This window comes from Nicotiana tomentosiformis, chromosome 8 (genome assembly GCF_000390325.3).
Source record: "Nicotiana tomentosiformis chromosome 8, ASM39032v3, whole genome shotgun sequence".
Taxonomy (NCBI): domain Eukaryota; kingdom Viridiplantae; phylum Streptophyta; class Magnoliopsida; order Solanales; family Solanaceae; genus Nicotiana; species Nicotiana tomentosiformis.
The window spans coordinates 141,717,865-141,744,580 of record NC_090819.1 but is presented as its reverse complement, the minus strand read 5'-3'; the positions used below and the strand labels follow the sequence as shown (position 1 = coordinate 141,744,580).

The window sequence follows — 26,716 nt, the reverse complement described above, 5'->3', positions numbered from 1 at the left end:
CTCGAGAGAGAAATTAACGATCTAAGTCAGGGAACCCTAGACATTACAGGATATTATACAAAAATGAAGAAGCTTTGGGAAGAGTTAAACACATTGAATGCACATGCATAATGTAAGTGCCAGTGTATTTGTGGTGCCAAGGCAAATATGCACAAGGCTGAACAAGATAGAAGGCTAATCAGGTTTCTAATGGGTCTAAACGAGGTCTACACAGTTGTGAGAGGAAGCATTTTGATGATGAATCCGTTGCCCAGTATTGCACAAGCCTTCTCTATCCTGATCCAGGAAGAAAAACAAAGGGAAGTTAGGCCAAGTAACCATCTGATGATGGAGTCTGCTTCAATGAATGTCAGTGGTCTTGCAAATCCAGCCTTTAGGACAAATTATATTCAACAGAGGAACAACAGCTCATACAGAGGCAGTTATCCATCCAACAGGTCACGCTTGTTTTGTGACTACTGCAAGAAGCAAGGACACACTAAAGATAAATGCTACAAACTACACGGATTTCCTCAGGACTTCAAATTCACTAAAGGAAAAAGTGTGGCTTCCGCTGCGAGTGTGCATAGAGGACCTGAAGGGATAATTCCTGGAGGATACACTGAGGTTGGTGCTAGAAATCAAAGCATGGGGATTCAAAACCTGACAAAGGGGCAATATAATCAACTCCTGCATCTGTTGGAGAACTTCCATGGTGGAAGTGCAATTGAAGTCTCAAATAACATCACTAGTGGGGTAGCAAACTTTGCAGGTATATTGGCTTGCTCTACTCATAAAGAAATCATTGGTAATTTTTCATGTAAATGCTTCAAATCATCTGCTGAATATTGGATTTTAGACTCCGGAGCTTCTAATCATATGTCCTATAACAAAGCCCTATTAACCAACATTAGATTTCTACCTTATCCTTTCCTAGTAACCTTACCAAATGGATACAAAGTTAGAGTGACAGAAATTGGTGATGCAGTCCTTAGCCCTAAGCTGACTTTACACAAAGTGTTGTTTGTTCCCAGTTTTAAGTTCAATTTGATCTCAGTTCATTGTTTAACATCATACCTTAAGACAATTGTCCAATTTTCTGATACTTCATGCATTTTACAGGCCCCTTCAATGAAGAGGCCTCTGGAGATTGGTAGAGCAATGAATGGTTTGTACTTCCTCTGCTCAAAGTGTCAGTTCCTTAGTTCAGTTACTGTTCCCACTTCTCTCGTTTCAAATTCATGTCCTGCTTCTACTGATAATGACAACTTGGAAACTTGTCCTGCTAATTGTCTTTCATCATCATCTGTAAATGTTCCACTCTCAAGCAATAAGAAAGGTTCTTGCACCACTTGTTATCCTACTAATGTGTGTGGATCCTTTTCTAATTCTTCATCTTATGGAAATTGTGTTGACTATTTGTGGCACAACAGATTGGGCCATGTACCTTTTGTGAAAATGAGGGGAATATCATCTATACCTATAAGTTTTGCACCCAAACAACCATTCTTATGTTCAATTTTCCCTATGGCCAGACAAACAAGATTACCATTCCCACAGAAAAACACATCATCTACCAATATTTTTGAACTATTACACATAGACCTCTGGGGGCCATACCACACAGTCACACATGACAACTACAAATATTTTCTTACCATAGTTGATGACTTCAGTAGGTCAACCTGGACATATCTTATGAGTTGTAAAAGTAATACACTTCAAATTCTAAGAATCTTTGTGTCTATGATAGAGAACCAGTTTAATTTTTCCATTAAGTCCATGAGGTCTGACAATGGACTGGAGTTTGTCAACAATGAAACTTCATCATTTTTTCATTCCAAGGGAATTATACACCAGAAAACCTGTCCATACACACCTCAACAAAATGGTGTGGTGGAAATAAAACACAGATATTTGTTTGAAACTGCAAAAGCCTTACTGTATCAGTCCAAGTTACCTATCAAATATTGGGGAGAATGCATTCTCACAGCCACATACTTGATTAATAGACTACCCTCTACAATCCTGAATAACAAATCACCTTTTGAAATACTTTACAAAAACAAACCCAATTATTCACACCTTAAAAGCTTTGGATGTCTATGTTATCCTACAACTCTTAAAACTCATAAAGACAAATTTGAACCCAGAACTGAGCCTCATGTTTTTGTAGGTTACCCCTTTGGCACAAAAGGTTACAAGGTACTGCACTTAGCCACTAAAAGAATACACATTTCCAGAGATGTACAATTCCATGAACATGTTTTCCCTTTTGTAGTGTCTTCTGATCACACTTCTCTTCCTTGTGTTTTGCCATCTTTTCATTATGATCTTGCATGTGAAGGTCATAGAGATTCTACCTTGAGTAATAGTCAGTCACAAACTGGAACTTCACCAATTTCTGTCACCAACTTTTCTTTACCAGATAATCAAGATATTTCCCCACTTGTTGATCAAAGCAACCATTCACCTGTTGATGCAGGTGTTTCTGAAAACTCACCTGTCATTTCAAATACCTCAGACCAACATACCACTAATACTTACTTATTCCCAAGTCCTACAAGACCATCCAGAACAGTAAAAACACCAAACTACCTAAGTGAATATGTGTATTCCCTTCCAATTCTAAAGAACAATACATCACACACTGTCTTGCTCAATTTTCCCCTTTCAGACAATCAACACATTTGTTTTACTACTTTAAACAAGGACAGTCAGCATATGATGAGAAACATTTCTCATGAATCTGAACCATGCTCTTATGAGGAAGCAGCCTTAAACCCTGCATGGCAAGCAGCCATGACACAAGAATTTGAAGCTTTGCATGCTAACCATACATGGGATTTAGTAACATTGCCAGCAGGTAAGAAAGCCATAGGATGCAGATGGGTATATAAAATCAAACACAGAGCAAATGGGACTGTTGAGAGATTCAAGGCAAGACTGGTGGTAAAAGGATACACACAACATGCAGGAATAGATTATACTGAGACATTCTCTCCAGTTGTCAAGATGACAACTGTTAGGACCCTTATCAGCATAGCAGTTAAAAGGGGCTGGAACCTTTTCCAACTAGATGTGAACAACGCATTCTTACATGGAGACCTACATGAAGAGGTATATATGGAGGTACCACAGGGACTGCAGACTGAGGTCCCTAGTCTAGTTTGCAAGTTAAACAAGTCCTTGTATGGACTGAAACAAGCAAGCAGATAGTGGTATGCTAAGCTGACTGAGGCACTGTGCACCAGGGGTTTCAAACATTCAGAAAATGACCACTCACTGTTCTGTAAGAAGGATGGTTTTTCAATAGTATTTGTGGCTGTCTATGTTAATGATGTGATTCTTACAGGTACAGATGTAGAAGAAATTAAGGCACTAAAGGCTTTCCTCCATGATCAGTTCAAAATCAAGGATTTAGGAAAGCTGCACTATTTCCTGGGACTGGAAGTGCTCTACAAGGATGATGGAGTCCTCATTTCACAGAGGAAGTTCACTGTAGATCTGTTGAGAGAATATGACAATCAGTATACTACAGTCTCTTCTCCTCTTGACTGTACTGTCAAGTTGAAGGCAGAAGAGGGAACCCTACTGGCAGATCCCACTCACTATAGAAAGTTAGTTGGGAAACTTAACTTCCTCACCAACACAAGGTTAGATATTGCCTATAGTGTTCAGCACTTGAGTCAATTTATGCAAACACCCAGAAAACCTCATCTTAAAGCTGCCCTTCATGTCTTGAGGTATCTTAAGAATGATCCAACCTTGGGGATTTTCTTTTCCAACAACCCAGATTGCACTATGAAGGCTTTCTGTGACTCAGACTGGGCTGCATGCCCTGATTCTCGACGATCAGTGAGTGGATACATTGTCTTATTGGGTGATAGTCCTATCAGTTGGAAATCGAAGAAGCAGGAAACAGTCTCCCTCTCCTCTGCAGAAGCAGAGTATAGGTCAGTAAGAAAGGTAGTTGGAGAACTAATTTGGCTTAAAAGATTGCTAGAAGAACTGACAGTTCCTTGCTTGTATCCTATCTCGATTTTTTGTGATAGCCAAGTTGCGATACACATGGCAAGAAATCCAGTGTTTCATGAGCGTACCAAGCACATAGAGGTGGACTGTCATTTTGTACGAGACAAGTTACATGATGGCCTCATCACTTTGCATCATATTCCCACAGACGCTCAGCTAGCAGACATATTTACGAAGGCCTTAACAGGGATCAAACATACTTCTATTCTTGGCAAGTTGGCAGTGAGTTCCTCGCCTCCAACTTGAGGGGGGGTATTGAGAATATTGTGTATTATATCTGTATTTGTATTTATGTAGTTGAGGGATAGTTTTGTAATTAGCCAATAATATAGTATGTGTATATGTACTGTACAATACAGATACACTACACTTCACTTTCATTTCATCAAAGAGTTTCGTTTTTCTCTCTTTCTCTCTCTCCAGAAGTTTCCATCGTTTTCTTCTCTCCTTTCTCGTTTGATCTCTGCGAAGCTTCGACCGCCACATCAATGGCGATTTTCGCTCGCACTTGAGTCTCTGTTTTCTACAAAGATCAAGGTTCCTTTTATTTTTCTTTTGGTTGATTTTTATCACAGTATTGGTGGCTATATAGTGCAAATTGATGACAAAGTTGAAAACTTTCTACTAAACAAGAACAAACAGTAAAGTTGGCGAAAATTAAGAAAAAGTGAAAAACATAGCAATAAACTAAAAATTAAGAGATAAATAAAAATTGTTACAAGAGAAAGAGAAGTTGAAAGCAAGAGAGTGTTACCTCGTAACTTATTGATTTGTTTCCTGTTGGAGAATGGAGATTGAAGTTTGCCTGGAAGAACTCAACTGAAGAAGAAGAGTTTTGGTTTCGTCCTTTACTCCTTTGGAAGAGCCGAGGGTTTGATTCAAAGAGGGGATTGGAAAAAAAGAATAAAAATACGTGGGTCACTTATTCTTTACCCGACCCATCTATTAATTCGAAATTTACCCTGCCCTGCCCTAACTTATTAATTTTTTTTAAATATAACATTTTGCCCTGCCCTGCCCCGCCCCATTTAAATCTTCCCCTCCCCTGCCCTGTTAACAGTTTTCCCTGCCCTACCCTGCCCTAATTGCCATCCCTATCCAAAAGTTATTCAAATCTTCACAACTCAGTCCCAAATTCGATATACAAGCTCCACAAGATGTACCAGATATATTGGAACAACACCCACTCGAAATAAAACTCAATTTCGGCAATCCGCAATTTGAACTTAAGCTTCGAAGCTTTCTTCCATGGCTGCCTATGGAGTTTTCTTCTTCAAGTTTCCTCTCCAACTCAATGATATTCACGAAATAAACTCAGATTTAGCAGCAAACTAACGTAAATCAATCGAACCAAGCTCTTTTTTTGTTTAATTACAGATTCGTGAATTTCGACAAGCTTCGACTGAAGCTTCAATGACGGACAACTTGGTGTTTTAAGTTCCAGGTAAAAAATCAATAGATCAAGGTTCCAAATAGTGATATTCAGCAGATTTCACGCAATGATTCAACACTCACTATTTAATTTTTTTTTCTTTTCTTAATCACTACTTCAAAAAAAAAAAATCGAAACCTAACTTCACAAATCAGTACCCATATGAATTTAGCACAATCAACCAAACCAAATCAGATTTATAGATTCCAATGAAGATCGAAACAGTGAGACCCAACAAGAACAACAAACTATTTTAGGAATTTTTGACTTATTCGATTTTTTAATAAATTTTTTGATATGAAATTTAGTGCAAATAATCAAGGAATTTGTAGAAACAAATCCCTTAACCTTCGCTCTAATACCAAAATGATACGAACATGAAAGCAAAATAACAAGAACACAAATAAAATTATAGAAAGATAGAGATTTAGTAGAGAACCAACTAAGGAAATTGAAAGAACATTTGAAATCAATAAATACCCAATCAATTTAAGACTTAATTGACCCAAAACTATAGGAACAACCCTCAAGGGGAAGCAATCCCCTTGCAAGTTCACCTTAACAAGTAATCAACCAACATAGGAATTCATCCTAAACACTCTCAATGAGTTTTCATTCACAATATTAAAATAAGCTAACTATAAAATGTAATGTAGGGAGCTAAATATTATAAGTATAGCCACCAAAATGTAATATAATCTTTAATTATTGAAATTGCACATATAGTCGCTCCGTTATGAAAGTAGCCTCCAATTAGAATACAAATTGCTCAACGACTATATAGATTGTATCAGCTTTATAATTAATTTAATGAATGATTTCTTATTCCAATTAATTGGGTTACTATGATAATAATTCGAAATTAATGTTACAATTTAGAAAATAAAGCATCTTATAATTAATTAATTACAACAATTAGTAGTATATTTGATAATTATGATTTTACTATATTTTATTAAAAATAATTTAGTTTATTTAATTTAATTTCAAAAGGAATTAAAAGGGACAAAGCCTATAATTGCAATTCTCTAATTAAACACGAAGTGGCTATCTTTTAAATTAATCTTGGCCAATTGCAAGCCCGTGTCCGAAAATACCCAACTCAAACAACCTTCTCAATCCCTGATGGCAATCCTTTCCATTACCTCTCAACCAATAACAATGTGCTACGTCACCTATCTCCCACACTTACAAAACAAACATAAAACATCTGGGTTGTCCATTCTTTAGATCAACGGTCCACAATTTTAACTCAATTTCCTCTTTAATTTTTAAAACACTCAAAAGACTTAATCCTCAACGTTGAATCACAAATATCCAACGAATACCAAAACTCCCCATAAAAAATGTTTAATCCTTAAGAAATTAGGACTATTGATCTAAATGATTAACGACCCAAATCCCATCTTTTAAAATTATCCCCAGAGACGGACTACCCAACCCCAAAAACCTTAAATCATTTACCAAAGACACTATCCCCCCCCCCCCTTCCCTTTTCTCTCTTTCGTCTCCCAACTCACAAACCTAATCAATCAAGCAAACCTTGCACAAGTTTGTGCAAGGTCACAAATCAGCAAAAGAATCATCCTCTTTGCCTTCCCTGTCCGCGAATCCTGCCGGAACTTCCCTATTTTATCACACGAGTTTGAAATCTCGAGTTCTCTGAACTTTAACACGAATATGCAACTTTCAATCTTCAAATCCTTCGATGCTGCGACAAAATCCCTCATGCATGAGCATGTCATGATGATTATTCGAAACTAGAGGTCAAATGCAATGACCTATGGACCTCCGGTCTTTATTTGATGGTTTCTCACCTGTATCGACTGCCACCCACTCACGTAAAATCCTTAATAGTTTTTCCCCTCCGCTCACTCTGATTTCACTCGATTGTGTTTGCATCACCACTGTCACTCTCCACTATCAATTTGAATTTGTGAACCCTAGGGCTTCAACAACCACTATAAATTGGGTTTTGTTTTGATGTTTTCACCTAATACACAACAAGATATACCTACCAACTACATCTAGCATCTGAGAATTTAATATACAACGTAGTTTAGGAAATTTTGATAAAAGTCCAAGTTCTTGATCAATCTCTACTTTTCCTTTTCTTTCTGATTCTGAATTTGTTACTGATTGAGAGCTTGAGCTCTTAGCTTCCTAAATGTTAATTCGAACACTCGTTTGGTTTGCTACCCTAAAGGAGGTCAGTAAAACTTCAACCTTGTTCTTTTTAATTAGTTGAAGTTACTGAACATGAACTGCTTTACTATTTTTTGCTGAATGGTATTATTAACGAAGTGTCCATGTTTCTACTGTTTTATGTATTTACCAATGACTGTTAAGTATATTATGTGATCATGAACTTCTTTAAGCTATTTGAAATCAGAATTATACGTTGGTATTGATATGCATCTGATGATTTATGTTTACTGTTAACTTTGAAATGACTAAAGCAATTCTTAATGTTCCTAATATCTAGTTTCAAACCGCTTTAATGTTCTATTAGCACTATTATGATCATTATGTGTTATAACCCAAAAAAATTTATATACTTATTAATTGTGAGACTAGAGAAGTAATTTTATTTATAGCTATTGGGTCAAATATTAAGTTAGTGCGACAAAATTTATAATAATACATCAGATAGTGTAAAAATTAAGTGGTCAGTGGCTAATTTCGTAACTCCACCTAAGATTATTAAACGAAAAGAAGAAGAAGAAAAAAAGCAGTTGGGCCAAGCCCATTTTACGTAATTATCAGGTTTGAGCTAGGGAGTAAATAAGAAAAAGAATTAACTTCTTGGTTTCAAGATAGGAAAAGTTACATGGAGGGTGAGCAGACGTTGGCACTACACTAGAAAAATATCAGTTGATTTAGTTTGAACAGTTGGCACTGCACGGGAACTTTGGTAGAGAAATCACAGCAATCAGGTATGTTAATATCATCATCCTTCCGTTTGTATGCGCATTTAAGTTGATCAAGTGGTCTTGGTCTTTCATAATTATACAATGATTAGAGGGTAGGGATTGCACTGACTGGGAATTGGAAATTTTAAAAGTGCTTACTCTCAACTTTCAACAGTTGAACGAAAAGCCATTGCCAATTTAAATTGGAAACTCGCTTTACGTAGTAATTTGTATATGCAATTGGGATGGCGATTATTATTCATGTATTACAATTATTAGGTAATGATTTGGGGGCAAAATAACTTACTAATGATTATAATAACTAATTAGTTAGTGGTTTGACAAAAATTATATGAAATTCCAAGGTTGGAGTAGTCTGTTTTGGAAGAAAGTTTCATCTACTACAATTTTAGCTCTGTAATTTAAGACATAATGGCCACCTAATGATTGGGTAATAAGGACGAAGGCATATGATTGTGTAATAATGATGGCATGTGATATGATTGTGTAATAATGATGGCATGTGAGATTGTGTAATAAAATAGTGGCGGATTTCCAAATTTCAAAACTGAAGGGTTATTTCAGAAGCCACTGTTATGATTTTTGCACTGCTAAATTTTTATTAACTAGCGGGAGTTCACCTTGATTTTGACTTGTCCTAAAGTTGTGAAAAATAGTTACTTAGACTAATTAGGATGTGTTATTCAATATTTTGGATAGATTAAGGTCATTAGAGGCCATTTGGTTGGTGTTTTAGGCGTTGCAAGATTGGGGAACTTCTCATTAGCGAGTTAAGTGAGACTTTAAGCTTTGATGCTTGGTTTTCTAAAACCCGTTTTGAAAGTATATTTTCTCTGCTTGGTCCATGTGTTGGGACAAGCGTACGCTTGGCAGAATCGGTGGTCTTAGACTAGCCGCAAATATATTATTTTATGAAAAATATAAAAAATATATATTTTATAAGTTGTTTGATACGGTTGTGAGCCATGGTGTAGAGTTTATTGTGTGCCATGATGTTGAGTTTGATACGGCTGTGATTCATGGTGTTGAGTTTGATACGGTTGTGCGTCATGATGTTGGGGAATTGTGTATGCATTTGTACATCACCCGAGTATTGTATATGCTTCTTGATATATTTGGGGCATTGTGTATGCTTCAGTGAGTATTGTGTATGCTCTGTTGCATATTTGAGGCATTGTGATGCCGTTGTGAACTCGTAGATGTGTTGGTAATTTTCTTTCACTGCAATTATGACAAGTCCTTAGTGAGTACTCTTGTTGGTTAATTCTTATTAACTCTATTGATACACATATATTAAGTTATTGTATAATTATTATATTTACTATATCATTCGTGTTGTGGTGTGTTTGTATTTTCTAACACTTGTTCTAAAGGTATTTAAAGTGGCGGGTCCAGGATCTTACTGAGTTATATTTACGTATAACTCACTCCTTACCTGTATCTCTATGCAGGCACCGTTACGGGAGATAGAGCTAGTGGCTGACGAGTTTGTTCGAGTGGATCCTATTGCTGAGGTGAGCCACCGCATTGTTCGTGGAGGCTTTCGTTTTAGACTTACTTAGTTCGTGTTACTTATTTCCTTTTTCTTTGGGGTTTGCATACCCGTCATGATTTTAATGTGGGATTTGGGCTAGAGTTTTATAATTTGAGTGATTGTTGATTTTTTTTTATCAATTGACTAAAGTATTGAGCGATAATCACTTCCTCTTTAATTATTAATAATACCTTTAGGCCTGCACTTTTTCTCTCAGTGTTTGTGTAAATGATTAAATGTTAGAGAAATGGGTTTGCCTGGCAGGTGGTATTAGCTGGGTGTCAGTCACGTCTAGGGGGTAGTTTGGGACGTGATATTATGTTTATCTTCTTTGAATTTTATTCTGCACTTCATGATGGTTCACTCAATAACATAGGGTTAAATAAAGCATGAACCTATTTAGTGTCAAAAACCAGATTGTTACCTTAGCTTAGATACACTAGATCATGATCTTTGAACCTGTTTTTATCTCTTTGCCCTACCTCTGTGATTCTACAAACTAGCTGATTAAACTCGTGACTATTTATGCAAGAATGTCCTAAGCTAGTTGGATCTTTGTACCACTTTTGTGTATATTCTGAGACTGTTTTACACTTAGTTTAAGCCATGAATCATGGATAATATATGTTTGAGTTAGAATGACACATCTGTTTAGCTAAAATACAGCTGCTAAATTCTATTATATCTGAAACCCTACCCTAGACATGCTTGACAAATTTTCCCAATGAGATGATACCATTACCCTTCTCCTGAAGCTCATATGGTGATACTGTTAGTAATATTTTCTTAATATGACCCCTGCTAACTGCACTTTGTGTGTGTTCTTGTGATCATGCACTTATTTCTATTCTTCAATGTATCTGTTTGTCCTATATGATCCCATACATGCCCACACTATTTTGAAACTTCACTAAGCTCTCTTAAATGGATTAAACCTGCTCTGTGAACTATATGAGAATCTCTTGTTTCTACTGCTTGGATATAACAACATGCTTTGTTCTCAATGAGATTAGTGTGAAGTTAAAACTCTTAAAAGAAGTGATTGTGTCACTGATTTTAAAGTTAAGCATGACTGATGGCTTGAGATTCTGTTAAGTATTCTTAGGAGTTCTATTTGAATTTGTGAATCTGTAACCCTGTTAATATTTTTAGAAACTCTGATTGTAGTTTGACATCTCTAATAATACCTATAGAAGTCCTAACTGTGGATTGTTGTTCTGAATCTCTGTCAATACTCTTTGGGTGTACTAATTAAAGTCATTAACATGTGCCTCTTAATTGAGGTTACTGAGCTATATCTCTAGTTGAAGTTGTCAATCTATGTCTACATTAGCACTCTTAGGAAGTACCCGTTATAGTGTTTAACCTGTAATGCTGTTAATACTCTTTATAAACTCTAACTGTAGTTGTTAACCTGCCCTCTCCTAATGGTCCTCAAAAGTTTAGTTGAAACTGTCAATCTATATCTTTGTTAACACTTTTAGAAGTCTTAATTAGGGATGTTAGCCTCTGTGTGTGCTAGGGGGCAAGATCTGAGTTAAAATCAATCTTTGGTTTGTATAAATGAAGGTTGTTAAGGAAAAATATATCTATGTTCATAAACTGTTGCAAACATGGAATATGTACTCTTTATATCCTTAATATATATGATCTTAGGTGTTTGGTTCTTTAACATTAGTATGATAATATCTCTGCCTCTACGTATGCTTAAAACTGATTTCTTTTAAACCTGCTTAACATATTACTCATAGTGAACTATGCACTTAGTTTTGAAATATGCTTATAACAATACGAATAGGTTGTCTCGTAGTATTATGCAAATGTACTTCTGTGGCATGGTATCACTGTGGTGTTGAGATTTACATTGAAAGTGCCTTATTGGAACTTAAACCTGTGGGGAAGAGTGAGTGTGAGTGGTTAGGGGTATTTAGGAGTAGAGTTTAGCTCTTGGTTAGGCTACTCTTCCTGACACAAGCACTGCCCTGGCCTTGAGACTCTTGGGTACTTTGAAGTGTCAAGGATCCAAAGGGAGCCTTGGCCATGAATGGAACTCTACCCTTAGCCTCTAATCTATTGACATTCATTACTTCTTTTATGTTTAGTGTTTAATCACAACAAAAGGTTTTCAATATCAATCACTTTATTATATGTGACCCCGCATTTGCATAACTTTCATAATTCAAATTACTATTGGTTGTTATAATTTATTCAAGTGATTTACTTACATATTTCATTTGTGATTGTTTGTATGGAGTATTATATCTAATAACGTTCTCTTGTTTTTTTGAACATGTATAACTATTGGTCCTACTGAGCTATCAAAACAACTCAGGCCCAAATCTTGTACCTACGCATTTGGAAGTTTGAAGCCCACTGCTATCCAGAGTCCTTCCTTATCCTTTACTGCTTTATTATATTCTGCCATTCTTATTTCTCACATGTATATGACACTACACTTATCATATCTGAATAAATATTTAATTTACCCTTTGAATCATGTAAACAATTTAGGCAATCCCTAAAGGACATAGGATTAAAAGAAGCGTTAAAATTAATAGCAATTAGTTTTAATTCGCTAATTATATACTGATCATGCTATTAATATTTTGTATTTTACTAATCTTTCATGAAGATGTTTTGAATCCAAAATAGATTAGCAAAAGATGGTAATCCCTCTTTCAAAAAGAAAAAACCAGAAATGAATCGCATGATTGGCCTTCTAAAAGAAAATCGATTCTTTCGAAAAACCAAGGTGTTGCCGCCCAACAAAGATTTTCAAACGATTTCCTCAAATCTAAGATTTAAGACTTCAGAAGCCAAGGTATATCGTAGGCTCACTTTCTTATAACATATTTATCTTACTAAAGTTAAATGAATATCCGTTCTTTAAACACAAAGCGTTTTATGACTTAGCCCTTTCTCACATGCTTTTATAAATACAAACATCATGCACATATTTTAAACTCTTTAAATTATTTACACAACTATTATCTTCAAAGACTCTTGCATAAACTCAAATCCCTTTTAATCACGCATCCCCTTCGCAAACATCATGTTCTCACTTAGATATATATAGCAAGTCATGCCTATTTAAACAATAGCTAAGCATAATAGAAACAACTAATCATAAATTTACTCTAAGCCCTATGGAGCTACCTCAGGTAGATTTTTAATGAGTGCCTAACACCTTCCCCTTAAAAGAACAAGAACCCTTAGCCATAATCTCACCAGTTAGAAGACCAATAAAGAACATGACTTTAGTAATTAAATAGGTACTCTAGTATACTTTTAAATATTATGTGGCGACTTTCTTTCATCAATAACAGAGAAACCAAAACTTGAATCTTGTTTTAACTAGCGAAATATGGGGTACAACAATCACCGCCCTTCCATGACCATTCCTCATTTTTTGGCATATTAGGATCATAAAACTTGAATTTTGTCAGATTACCAGATTTTCGTATGCTATAGCCCATACCTTCCGCATGAGCTCAGGCCCTCGGACCCGGATCGCCTAAAAAGATTTCGGGCCATAAAAAACGACCTAAGGAACAATAGTCACTGCCCCGCCATGATCGCTCCTCATTTTTTGGTATTTTAGGGTCATAAAATTGAAATTTCTCCCGATTTTTAGATTTTTGTCCGCTATATTCCACGCCTTCTGCATGGGCCATGGACCTAGGACCCGAATCGCTTAAATTTTTTTCGAGACATCAAAATGGCCAAAGAAATAATAATCACCGCCCTGCCATGATCGTTACTCATTTGCGGGCAATAAAATTTAAATTTTGCCCGATTCCTAGATTTTCATGTGCTATAGCCCATGCTTTTCGCATGGGCCTAGGAAACCGGACCCGGATCACCAAAAAGTTTTTAAGGCCATCAAATATGATTTAAGGAACAATAGTCATTGTCCCCTGCCATGACCGTTCCTCATATTTTGGCGATTTAGGACCATAAAATTGAAATTCCGCCATATTCTCACATTTTCGTGTCCTATAGCCCACGCCTTCCACATGGCCCTCGGACCCGGATTACCTAAATATTTTGAGCCATCAAAAAAACCAAAGGAATAATAGTCACCGCCCCGCCATGATCGTTCCTCATTTTTTAGCGTTTTAGGGCCATAAAATTATAATTCCGCCTAATTACCTGATTTTGATGTGCTATAGCCCACACCTTCTGCTAGGGTTTGGTCCCCCAGACTCTGATCGCCTAAAAAAATTTCAAGCCATCGCAAACGACCTAAAATTTAATAGTCACTGCCCGTCAAGACCGTTTCTCAGTTATTGGCGTTTTAGGGCCATAAAATAAGAATGCTATCTGATTCCCTGATTTTCATGTGATATAGCCCACGCCTTCCATATGGGCCCGGGCTCCTAGACCTAGATCACCAAAAAAGTTTTCGGGCCATTAAAATGACTTATGGAACAATAGTCACCGTACCTTCCTGACCGTTCCTCATGTTTTGGCATTTTAGGGCCTTAAAACTTGAACTTTGCCCGATTTCTAGATTTTCGTGTGCTATAGCCCACGCCTTTAGCATGGGCCCGAGCCCTCAGACCCGGATCACCTAAAAAGAATTTGGGCCATCAAAAATGACCTAAGGAACAATAGTCACTGCCCCACCATGATCGTTCCTCATTTTTTGGTATTTTTGAACAATAAAACTGGAATTCCGCCCCGATTCCCTGATTTTCGAGTGATATAGCCTACACCTTTCGTTATGAGCCCGGGTCCCCAGACCCAGATCGTCTAAAAAAATTTGAGCCATCAAAACGACCTAAGAAACAATAAACACCGCCTCATCATGACCATTCCTCATTTTCTGGTGTGTATGGCCATAAAACTTGAAGCGTTTTAGGGAAATAAAATAGGAATGCCCTCCGATTCCCTGATTTTCGTGTGCTATAGCCCACGCCTTCCGCATGGGCCCGGGCTCCTAGACCTAGATCGCCTAAAAAAATTCTGGACCATAAAAAATGACCTAAGGAACAATTGTCACTGCCCATCCATGACCGTTCCTCGTTTGTTTTGCATTTTAGGGGCTTATAACTTGAATTTCGCGTGATTCTCATTTCTTTCGTGTGTTATAGCCCACGCCTTTAGCATGGGCTCGGGACTCCCATACCCGGATCGCCTAAAAGTTTTTCGGGCAATCATAAATGGCTTAAAGGAACAATAGTCATTGCCTTGCCATGACCGTTCCTCATTTTTGGGTCTTTAGGATAATTAAACTGGAATTCCACCTCATTCCCTGATTTTCGTGTGATATAGCATACGCCTTTCGCTTGCGCCCGGGCCCCCAGACCCAGATCGTCTAAAAATATTCTAAGCCATAAAAAATGACCTAAGAAATAATAGACATCACCCTGCTATGAGTGTTCCTCATATTTTGGTATTTTAGGCAATAAAACTTGAATTTTGCCACATTTTCGTGTGCTATAGCCCACGCCTTCCGCATAGACTTAGGCACCCAGACCCGAATCGCCTAACATATTTTTGGGCCATCAAAAATGACCTAAGGAGCAATAGTCACTGTCCCGCCATGATCGTTTCTCATTTTTTGGCACTTTAGGGCCACAAAACTAGAATTCTGCTCGATTCCCTCATTTTTGTGTGTTATAACCCTCTTTCGGATGAACCCTGGCCTCCGAACCCTGGATCGCCTAAATTTTTCTAGGCCATCAAAAATGACGTAAGGAACAATACTCATCGCCTGCCATGACCTTTCCTCGTTTTTTTGCTTTTTAGGACCATAAAACTAGAATTTTGCCCGATTCCCTAATTTTCATGTGTTATAACCCACGCCTTCCGCTTGGGCCCGGGTCCCCGAACCCGAATCGTCTAAAATATTTTCGGACCATAAAAAAGACCTAAAATACAATAGAGCCTTCTGCATGGGCTCGAGCTTCTAGACCTTGATCACTTTAAAAATTTTCGTGCCATAAAAAACGACCTAAGGAATAATATTCATCTCCCCTCCATGACCGTTCCTCATTTTTTGCATTTTAGGGCCATAAGGCTTGAATTTCGTCCGATTCTCAAATTTTCTTGTGTTATAGCCCATGCCTTCAATATGGGCCCGAGCACCCAGACCCGGATAGCCTAAAAATTTCCGTGCCATCAATAATGACCTAAGGAACAATAGTCACTGCCCCTCTATGACCATTTTTCGTTTTTTGGCATTTTAGGATCATAAAACTGGAATTCTGTCTGATTGTCTTATTTTCGTGCTATAGCCCACGCTTTCCACATGGGCCCGGGCCCCCGCACCTGGATCGATTAAATTTTTTTGGGGCCATCAAAAATGAACTAAGGAATAATAGTCACTACCCCGCCATGACCGTTTCTCTTTTTTGGCGTTTTAGGTCCATAAAATAGGAATGCCATCTGACTCCCTAATTATCGTGTGTTATAGCCAACGCCATCCGCATTGGCCCGGGTCCCGGATCCGGATCGCCTAAAAATATTGCGGGCCATAAAAATGACCTAAGGAACAATAGTCTCCGTCTGTCCATGACCGTTCCTCATTGTTTGGCTTTTTAGAGCCATAAAACCTAAATTCCACCCGATTCTCAGACTTTTGTATGATATAGCTCACGCCTTCCGTATGGGGCCGGACACCCGGAACCCGATCACCTAATAATATTTCGAGCCATAAAAAATGATCTAAGAAATAATAGTCACCCATCCGCCATGATCGTTCCTCATTTTTGGCGTTTCAGGGCCATAAAATTGAAATTCTGCTAGATTCCCTGAATTTCCTATGGTATAGCCTACGCATTCTGCTTGGGCCCGGACTCCCGGACCTGAATCGCCTAAAACTTTTTGGGACCATCAAAAACGACCTAAGGAATAATAGTTACTGCCCCGCATGATTGTTTCTCATTTTTTGGCGTTTTAGGGCCATAAAACAAGAATGTCGCCCGACTCCCTAATTTTTATGTGTTATAGCCCATGCCTTCCACATGGGTCCGGTCTCTGAATCTAGATCACCTAAAAAACTTTTGGGCCCAAAAAATGACCTAAGGAACAATAGTCACCACCCCATCATGACCGTTCCTTATTTTTTAGCATTTTAGAGCCATAAAACTGGAATTCCATCCAATTCGTAGACTTTCGTGTGATATAGCTCACGCCTTCCGCATGGGCCCGAATCCCCAAACCCGGATCGTATAAAATATTTTTGGGCCATCAAAAACAATCAAGGAAGTAATAGTCACCGCCCCTCCATGACTGCTCCTCATGTTTTGGCGTTTTAGGGCCATAAAATTAGAATTCCACCTAATTCCCTAATTTTGATGTGTTATAACCCACGACTTCCGCATGAGCCCGGGCCCCCGGACACGGATCGCCTAAAATTTGTTTCGAACCATAAAAAATGACCTAAGGGACAATATTCGATGCCTCACCATGACTGTTGCTCGTAGTTTGGTGTTTTAGGACCATAAAACTAGATTTCCACCCGATTCCTTGATTTTCATGTGCTATAGCCCTCGCCTTCCGCATGGGCCCAGGCCCCTGCACCCAGTATGCCTAAATTTTTTTCGGGCCATAAAAAACAACCAAAGGAACAATAATCACTGCCCCCTCATGACAGTTTCTCATTTTTTGGCGTTTTAGGGCCATAACATTTGAATTTCACGTGATTCCTAACTTTCAATAGCCCATGCCTTCCGCATGGGCATGGGCAACCAGACCGGGATCGCCAAAATTTTTTCGGGACATAAGAAATGACCTAAGGAATAATAGTCATTACCCCCCTCCATGAACGTTCCTTATTTTTTTTATCATTTTAGGACCATAAACTGGAATTCCGCCCGATTCGCATATTTTGGTGTGCTAGAGCCCACGCCTTCTGCATGGGCCTGGGACACGGATTGACTAAATATTTTCCGGGCCATAAAAAATGACCAAAGGAACAATAGTCACCGCCCAGCCAAGGCTGTTCCTTTTTTGGTGTTTTATGGCCATAAAAATAGAATTCCGCCTGATTCCCTGATTTTTTGTGTACTATAGCCCACGCCTTCCGCATGGGCCCGGGTCCTCGCACTTGGATCTCCTAAAGCATTTTTCGATCCATAAAAAATGACCTAAGGAACAATAGTCACCACCTTGCCATGAACGTTCCTCGTTATTTGAAGTTTTAGGGCCATAAAACTAGAATTCTGACCGATTTTCTCATTTTCATGTGTTATATAGCACACGCCTTCCGCATGGGCCCGGGACCCCGCACCCGAATCTCTTACAAAAATTTTGGTCCATAAAATACGACCAACGGAACAATAGTCACCACCTCTCCATGATCGTTCCTCATTTTTTGGCTTGTTATGGCCATAAATCTAGAATTCTTCCCTTTCGTGTGCTAAAGGCCACTACTTCCGCATGGACCCAAGCCCCCGAACCCGAATCACCTAAAAAATATTCGGGCCATCAAAATGATCTAAGGAACAATATTCACTGCCCTGCCATGACCGTTCCTCTTTTTTTGGCGTTTCAGGGCCATAAAACCGAAATTTCGTTCGATTACCTGATTGTCGTGTGTTATAACCCATGCCTTTCGCATAGGCTCGGGCCCTCAGACCCGGATCGTATAAATGTTTTTTGGGCTATCCAAAACGATCAAAGAAATAATAGTCACCACACCGCCATTATTGTTCTTCAGTTTTTGGCGTTTTAAAGCCATTAAACTGGAATTTTGCCCCGATTTTTAGATTTTTGTGTGCTATAGCTCACGCCTTTCGCATGAGCCTGAGCCCCTGGACCCGGATTACCTAAAAATAATTCGGGGCATAAAAAATGACGAAAGGAACAATAGTCACCGCCGCGTTGTGATTGTTCCTCTTTGTGACCCTTACCTATAATCTCACCAGTTAGCACACCAATAAAGAACATGACTTTAGTAATTAAATAGGTACCCTAGTTTACTTTTAAATATTAGGTGGCGACTCTCTTTCATCAATAACAGAGAAACCAAAACTTGAATCTTGTTTTGACTAGTGCAAGATAGGATGCAACAGTCACCGCCTCGCCATGACTGTTCCTCATTTTTTGACATATTAGGGGCATAAAACTTGAATTTCGCACAATTGCAAGATTTTCGTATGCTATAGCCCACACCTTCCGCATGGGCCCAGGCCCTCCGACCCGGATCGATTAAAATTTTTTGGGACATCAAAAATGACGTAAGGAACAATAGTCACTGCCTCGCCATGCTCGTTCCTCATATTTTGGCATTTTAGGGTCATAAAACTGGAATTCCGCCCGATTTCTAGATTTTCATGCGCTATATCCCATGCCTTCCGCATGGGCCCTGGACCTAGGACCCGAATCGCTTAAATTTTTTCCGAGACATCAAAATGGCCAAAGAAAATAATAATCACCACCCTGCCATGATCGTTACTCATTTTTTGGTATTTTAGGGCCATAAAATTTGAATTTCGCCCGATTCCTAGGTTTTCGTGTGCTACAACCCATGCCTTCCGCATGGGCTTGGGAAACCGGACCCGGATCGCCAAAACAATTTTAGGGCCATCAAATACGACCTAAGAAACAATAGTCATTGCCCCCTGCCATGACTGTTCCTCATTTTTTGGCATTTTTGGGCCATAAAATTGGAATTCCTCCATATTCTCACATTTTCGTGTCCTATAGCCCACGCCTTCCAAATGCCTCCTGGACCCGAATTGCCTAAAAATTTTCGGGCCATCAAAAACAACCAAAGGAATAATAGTCACCACCCCTCCATGATCTTTCCTCGTTTTTTGGCGTTTTAGGGCCATAAAATTAGAATTCCGCCTAATTCCCTAATTTTCATGTGCTATAGCCCACACCTTTCACTTGGGCCCGATCCCCCAAAGACGAATAGCCTAAAAAAATTCAAGCGATCGAAAATGACCTAACATATAATAGTCACTGCCCTGTCATGACCGTTTCTCATTTATTGGCGTTTTAGAGACATAAAACAATAATGCTGCCTGATTCCCTGATTTTCGTGTGATATAGTCCACGCCTTCCGTATGGGCCCGTGCTCCTAGACCTAGATCACCTAAAAATAATTCGGGCCATCAAAAATGACTTATGGAACAATAGGCACCGCACCTCCATGATCATTCCTCATTTTTGGCATTTTAAGGCCTTAAAACTTGAACATTGCCCGAGTTTTAGATTTTCATGTGCTATAGTTCACGCCTTTAGCATGGGCCCAAACCTTTGGAACCGGATCACCTAAAAATATTTCGGGCCATAAAAAATGACCTAAGAAACAATAGTCACTGCCCCGCCATGATCGTTTCTCATTTTTTGGTGTTTTCGGATAATAAAACTGGAGTTCTGCCCCGATTCCTTGATTTTCATGTGATATAACCTACACCTTTCGCATGAGCCCGGTCCCCGAACCCAAATTGCCTAAAAAAGTTTCGAGCCATCAAAATGACCTAAGAAACAATAAACAATGCCTCGTCATGAGCGTTCCTCATTTTCTGGTGTTATATGGCCATAAACTTGAACTTTGCCCGATTCTCAGATTTTCGTGCGCTATAGCCCACGCCTCCGCATAGGCTCGGGCCCCCGGACCCGGATCGCCTAAAACCTTTTCGGCCATAAAAAATGACCAAAGAAACAATAGTCACTCCCCCACCAAGACTGTTCCTCATTTTTGGCACTTTAAGTCCATAAAACTAGAATTCCGCCCGATTTCCTGATTTTCATATGTTATAGCCCTCCTTTCGGATGGACCCGAGTCCCCGAACCCCGGATCACCTAAATTTTTTCGGGCCAACAAAAATGACCTAAGGAAAAATAGTCACCGCCCCGCCATAATTGTTCCTTATTTATTGGCGTTTTAGTGCCAAAAAATTGGAATTCCACCCGATTTCGTGATTTTCATGTGCTATATCCCACGCCTTCCGCTTGGGCCCGGCCCCCCGAACTCGGATCGCCTAAAAATTTTTTGGGCCATCGAAAATGACCTAAAATACAATAGTCACTGCCCCACCATGACCGTTTCTCCTTTTTTGGCGTTTTAGGGCAATAAAACAAGAATGCCTCTCGATTCCCTGATTTTCGTGTTCTATAGCCCACGTCTTCCGTATGGGCACGAGTTCCTAGACCTAGATTTCCTAAAAAAAATTAGACCATCAAAAATGACCTAAGGAATAATTGTCACCGCTCGTCCATGACCGTTCCTCCCTTTTTTGCATTTTAGGGTCTTATAATTTGAATTTCGCCCAATTTCCCGTTTCTCATTTTTTGGCATTTTAGGGCCATAAAACAAGAATGCCACCCGACTCCCTAATTTTCATATGCTATAGCCCACACCTTTCGCATGGGCCCGGTCTCTGAATCCGGATCGCCTAAAAAACATTCGGGCTCTAAAAATGACCTAAGGAACAATAGTCACCGCCTCGTCATGATCGTTCCTTATTTTTTGGCATTTTAGAACCATAAAACTGGAATTCCATCCAATTCACACACTTTCATCTTATAAAGCTCACACCTTCCGCATGGACCCGTAGCATCGGACCCGGATCGTATAAAAGTTTATCGAGCTATCAAAAACGATCAAGGAAGCAATAGTCACCGCCCCACCATGACTGTTCCTCATTTTTTGGCATTTTAGGGCCATAAAATTAGAATTCCACCTAATTCCCTAATTTTGATGTGTTATAACCCACGGCTTCCGCATGAGCCCGGGCCCCCGGACACGGATCGCCTAAAATTTGTTTCGGACCATAAAAAACGACCTAAGGGACAATATTCGATGCCTCGCCATGACTGTTGCTCGTAGTTTGGTGTTTTAGGATCATAAAACTATATTTCCACCCGATTTCTTGATTTTCATATGATATAGCCCAAGTCTTTCGCATGGGACTGGGCCCCTGCACCATTTCTCATTTTTTGGTATTTTAGGGCCATAAAATTTGAATTTCGCTTGATTCCTAACTTTCAATAGCCCACGCCTTCCGCATGGGCCTGGGCAACCAGACCCGGATCGCCAAAATTTTTTCGGGACATAAGAAATGACCTAAGGAATAATAGTCATTGCCCTTTCCATGAACGTTCCTTATTTTTAGCGTTTTAGGACTATAAATTGGAATTCCACCCGATTAACATATTTTAATGTGCTAGAGTCCACGCCTTCTGCATGGACCCGGGACACGGATGGCCTAAAAATGTTTCGGGCCATAAACAAGGACCAAAGGAACAATAGTCACCGTCTAGCCAAGTCCGTTCCCTTTTTAGGTGTTTTATGGCCATAAAAATGGAATTACGCCTGATTCCCTGATTTTTGTGTACTATAGCTCACGCCTTCCGCATGGGCCCGGGGCCTCGCACCCAGATCGCCTAAATTTTTTGTCTAACCATAAAAAATAAGCTAAGGAACAATAGTCACCACCCTGCCATGAACGTTCCTCGTTATTTGAAGTTTTAGAGCCATAAAACTGGAATTCTGACTGATTTTCTCATTTTCATGTGCTATATAGCATATGCCTTCCGCACGGGCCTGGGCCCCCGCACCCGAATCTCTTACAAATTTTCGGGCCATCAAAATGATCTAAGGAATAATATTCACTGCCCCGCCATAACCGTTCTTCATTTTTTGGCGTTTCAGGCCATAAAATTAGAATTCTGTCTGATTACTTGATTGTCGTGTGTTATGTCATGGGCGGCTTTCCAGCCATGCCCCATGACCCCTTGGACGCGCCCCGTTGCATCATGGCAATCCTCCCAACGCCCAGCGCCACGGTCGGCCCCGTGATCTCGGTAGTTCCAAGTGACAAGCGTGCATGTGCCTCTGTCGCCCCACCGATAGCCATCGCCAGCGCCCATCCACAGGCAGATGCCAACAGCGCCACGCACCCAAATAATGCCGCGCGCGCCGACCTTGCTGCTAAAGACAAATTCGTTGCCAACGGACTTGTTTCTACTTTGTAGAAGACTAAGTCCTTTTCATTGTAAATATAGAGTAGTTTTACTGTATTTTCTTTAAGTGTGATTTTACAGCTTTCATAGATCTAGTCATATAACTTTGGTTTATTTCTTTTAAGCATTATTAAGGGGGACCAAGCAATCAAACTTTCAAGCAAGCAAACAATTCTCTGTACTGGTGTCCCTCCCCCTCCCCCCTGACACCGTGTTGTTTTTCTGTAATAGCTTTCATTTAATACAATCAAGCTTTCTTTCATTCTCAACTCTCTTTTCTGCTCTCTCTCAATTGCTCATGGCATTGTTTTCCCCGTACGACACTGACAATCTAGTCTAGCGTATGGAGGGAACCTCAGTTGGCGGACATCAATCGCACTGACATCAGTTACTTAGTCTTACATCACCCTTCCAAGGAACTTCAGGAAGGCGTCGCGTAACAGTTGGTATCAGAGCTTAGGCTCGACATCGGACGAGGGATTACATTGCAATTACCATGATTTCTGACCATGGTGAATTATGGGGATCTCATCGCGACCCTAGAGGGGACGGTTGACGCATTATGGCCCATCATGGAAATGGTGCCTGACCTAAAGACCAGCCTAGTGCAAAGGTTAGACGACTTGGACTGCAGAATGATCCAGGCCAAAGTTGACGTAGAAAACATCAGTCGCGACTCTGAAGGAGACCGGCAAACGACAGCCACAGAGGCAGCCAAAATGTTTGGTAAATTTGAGTTCCTCCAACAGGAGCGCGCCGAGGATTTAGCCAATAGGGCACAAGAGGCAAACAGGGTGACTGCCATGCAACAAACTATAGACAACTTGACAGGCCAGTTTAACATTGTCAATGCTGCTTTACAAGGCCTGTTGCGAGGAGATGGAAACCAAATCCGGGGTGTTGTGAACCTCGCCCCTTTGGCCCAAAAACTGAAAATTCCTGAGCCAAAGCCATACAGTGGATCTCGGAATGCCAAAGAAGTGGAAAACTTCATCTTCGACATCGAACAATACTTCGATGTTATGGGGGCCCTAGAAGAAGCTAAGAAGGTAGCAATTGTTGCTATGTATCTTCAGGGTGATGCCAAACTCTGGTGGCGGGTGAAATACGAAACCATCAAGGCAGGTGAAGATGCCCTCGAGACATGGGCAGAACTGAAGGCAGTCATACGCCTACAGTTCTTCCCCGAAAATGTTGAGTACAATGCTAAGAGAAAGCTACGGGAGCTCCGCCAGACCAAATCAGTGCGAGATTATGTGCGGGAATTCTCTACACTCATGCTGAACATCCGTGACATGGGGGACAAAGACAAACTCTTCACCTTCCTGGAAGGGTTGAAAACTTATGCCCATATGGAGTTGCAAAGACAAAGGGTAGACACGTTACCTAAGGCGATCCAAGCAGCAGAGTGCCTTGGGGATTGTCAAGTGGTAGCCCGGAAGGACAAGCCTCAACAGCCTGTACGAGGAGGATACAAAGAGGGCCAATCGAACACTGGTGGCCCTAGCAGGAATGGAGGAGACCGGAGTGCAACCAAATCTAAGGCTCCCTCCTCAGGCAGTATTAGCACTGCGTCTAATAACAATGATCGGGGGAGGAAACCACCCTCAGGATGCCATCATTGTGACAGACCACATTGGAATAATGAATGCCCACATGCACAGATGAATGCCCATCAAATTTTTGAGGATGGGACGGATGACGATGTCGATGATGCGGACCAGACCGAACCAGTAGGTGCATTCAATGCAATTGTTGGCTCTATTTCTGAGCCCTTACCGGGAACCAGTGCTGGTATCCGTAAGAAGAAGGACCCTTGTCCAATAGCTAAGAAAGGTAAAAAGAAGGCGAATGAGAGGACTCCTCTTCATCAAGAGAGGACTTTAATATTCATCGACATGACGGTAAATGGCAAGCCCATTCGGGTGATGATAGACACGGGTGCTACCCATAACTACTTAGCCTCGACTCAGGTGGAGCGCCTTGGCCTAGTTGTAGGAAAGGGCAAAGGTCTTGTCAAGGCTATCAACTCACCACCTCAGCTAGTGGGTGGAATAGCCAAAGAAGTACCTGTGAAACTTGGCCCTTATGAAGGAAAGTTCAACATGCGCGTGGTGATCATAGATGACTTCGAGTTGATAGTGGGGTTGGAATTCCTAAGACACACCATTACCATGCCTGCACCATATGCAGACATGCTACTGATGATGTGAGCAAATGGGGCCAAGCTCTGCATTATTCCGTGCATGCCCATAAAGATGGACGTCGAGAACATCTCGGCCTTGCAATTAAAGAAGGGGGTCAAAAGACATGAACCCACGTTCCTAGCTACCCTCTGCATGGAAGATATAGAACTCTCCTCGGGTCCCATTCCTGCACCCGTGAAGGAGTTGCTTCTGGAATTTGAAGACATCATGCCACAAGACATGCCAAAGCGTCTTCCGCCTAGCCGAACTGTGGACCATGAGATCGGGTTAGTGCCGGGTGCGAAGCCACCTGCCCGGGCGCCGTACAGAATGCCACAATCCGAACTCACTGAGCTTCGGAGACAATTGAAGGAAATTCTAGACATAGGGATTATCGTGCCCTCCAAGTCCCCATACGGGTCCCATGTGTTATTCCAAAAGAAACATGATGGTAGCTTACGACTCTGCGTGGATTACCGGGCTCTAAACAAAATCACAGTGAAAAAAAAGTACCCTATTCCGCTAATGGCAGACTTGTTTGATAGATTGGGTGACGCGACGGTGTTCACCAAAATAGACATGAGGACATATTATTGGAAAGTTTGGATTGCAGAGGGTGATGAACACAATATGACCTGCGTGACAAGATATGGGTCGTACGACTTCCTGCTTATGCCCTTTGGCTTGACTAACGCGCCAGCCACATTTTGAACCTTGATGAACCAAGTCTTCCGAGAATACATTGATGAATTCGTCGTGGTTTATTTGGATGACATTGTGGTATATAGCCAGACACTGGAAGAACACCTGGAGCACTTGCGAAAGGTCCTAGCCCAATTGCGAGAGCACGAATTATATGCGAAGCTTTCCAAGTGCTCCTTTGCTCAGACACAAATTGACTTTCTCGGACATGTCATCGAGGAAGGGCGGATCAAGATGGACCAACAAAAGATTCAGGCCATCACAGAATGGACGCCTCCTAAGGATATCCACACCTTGAGGTCGTTCCTTGGCCTATGCAATTTCTATCGACGTTTTGTGAAAAGTCACTCCCTCATTGAATTGCCGCTGATAGAACTTCTCAAGAAGGCCACACCCTGGTATTGGGGCCCCAAGCGAGAAGAGGCCTTCAACGCATTAAAAATGGCTATGTCTAGTAGCCCAGTCTTGTCCCTCCCTGATTTGGCCAGGCCATTCGAGGTACAAACGGATGCCTCCGACTATGCACTTGGTGGAGTCTTGCTACAAGAAGGTCATCTCGTAGCGTACGAGAGCCAAAAACTGAAGGATGTAGAGTGGCGCTATACCACCCATGAGAAAGAATTATTGGTTGTCGTTAATTTCTTGCATCTTTGGGGGCATTATCTACTTGGAACCCCATTCGTGGTCAAGACAGACAACACAGTCGTTTAGCTATTTCATGACCCAGCCAAATTAGAATGGTCGACAGGCTAGGTGGCAGGAACTCCTAGCGGAATTTCACTTCAACCTGAAGTACCAAAGTGGGAAGACCAATCATGTTGTTAATGCGCTCAATCGGAGAGATGATCTAGCATCGGTGTGTGTACTCGCCGTCCTAAGGGGAAGTGAAGTAACCACCCCCATAAAAGACCAGATACAAGATCTACTCATTAAGAAACCTGTTGCACAGTATTTGGTTGATTTGGTAGGACATGGAAAGACTCTCCAG

The 26,716-nt window shown here is 40.4% G+C and overlaps 1 long non-coding RNA gene across 1 annotated transcript; it reads left to right on the top strand.

Moving 5' to 3' along the window:
* Nucleotides 1-8,202: 8,202 nt before the first annotated feature.
* Nucleotides 8,203-10,129, top strand: LOC138896747 (uncharacterized). Its single transcript, XR_011410153.1, has 2 exons — nucleotides 8,203-8,382; nucleotides 9,831-10,129. It is a non-coding gene; the product is annotated as an uncharacterized lncRNA (long non-coding RNA).
* The last annotated feature ends 16,587 nt before the right edge of the window (nucleotides 10,130-26,716 follow it).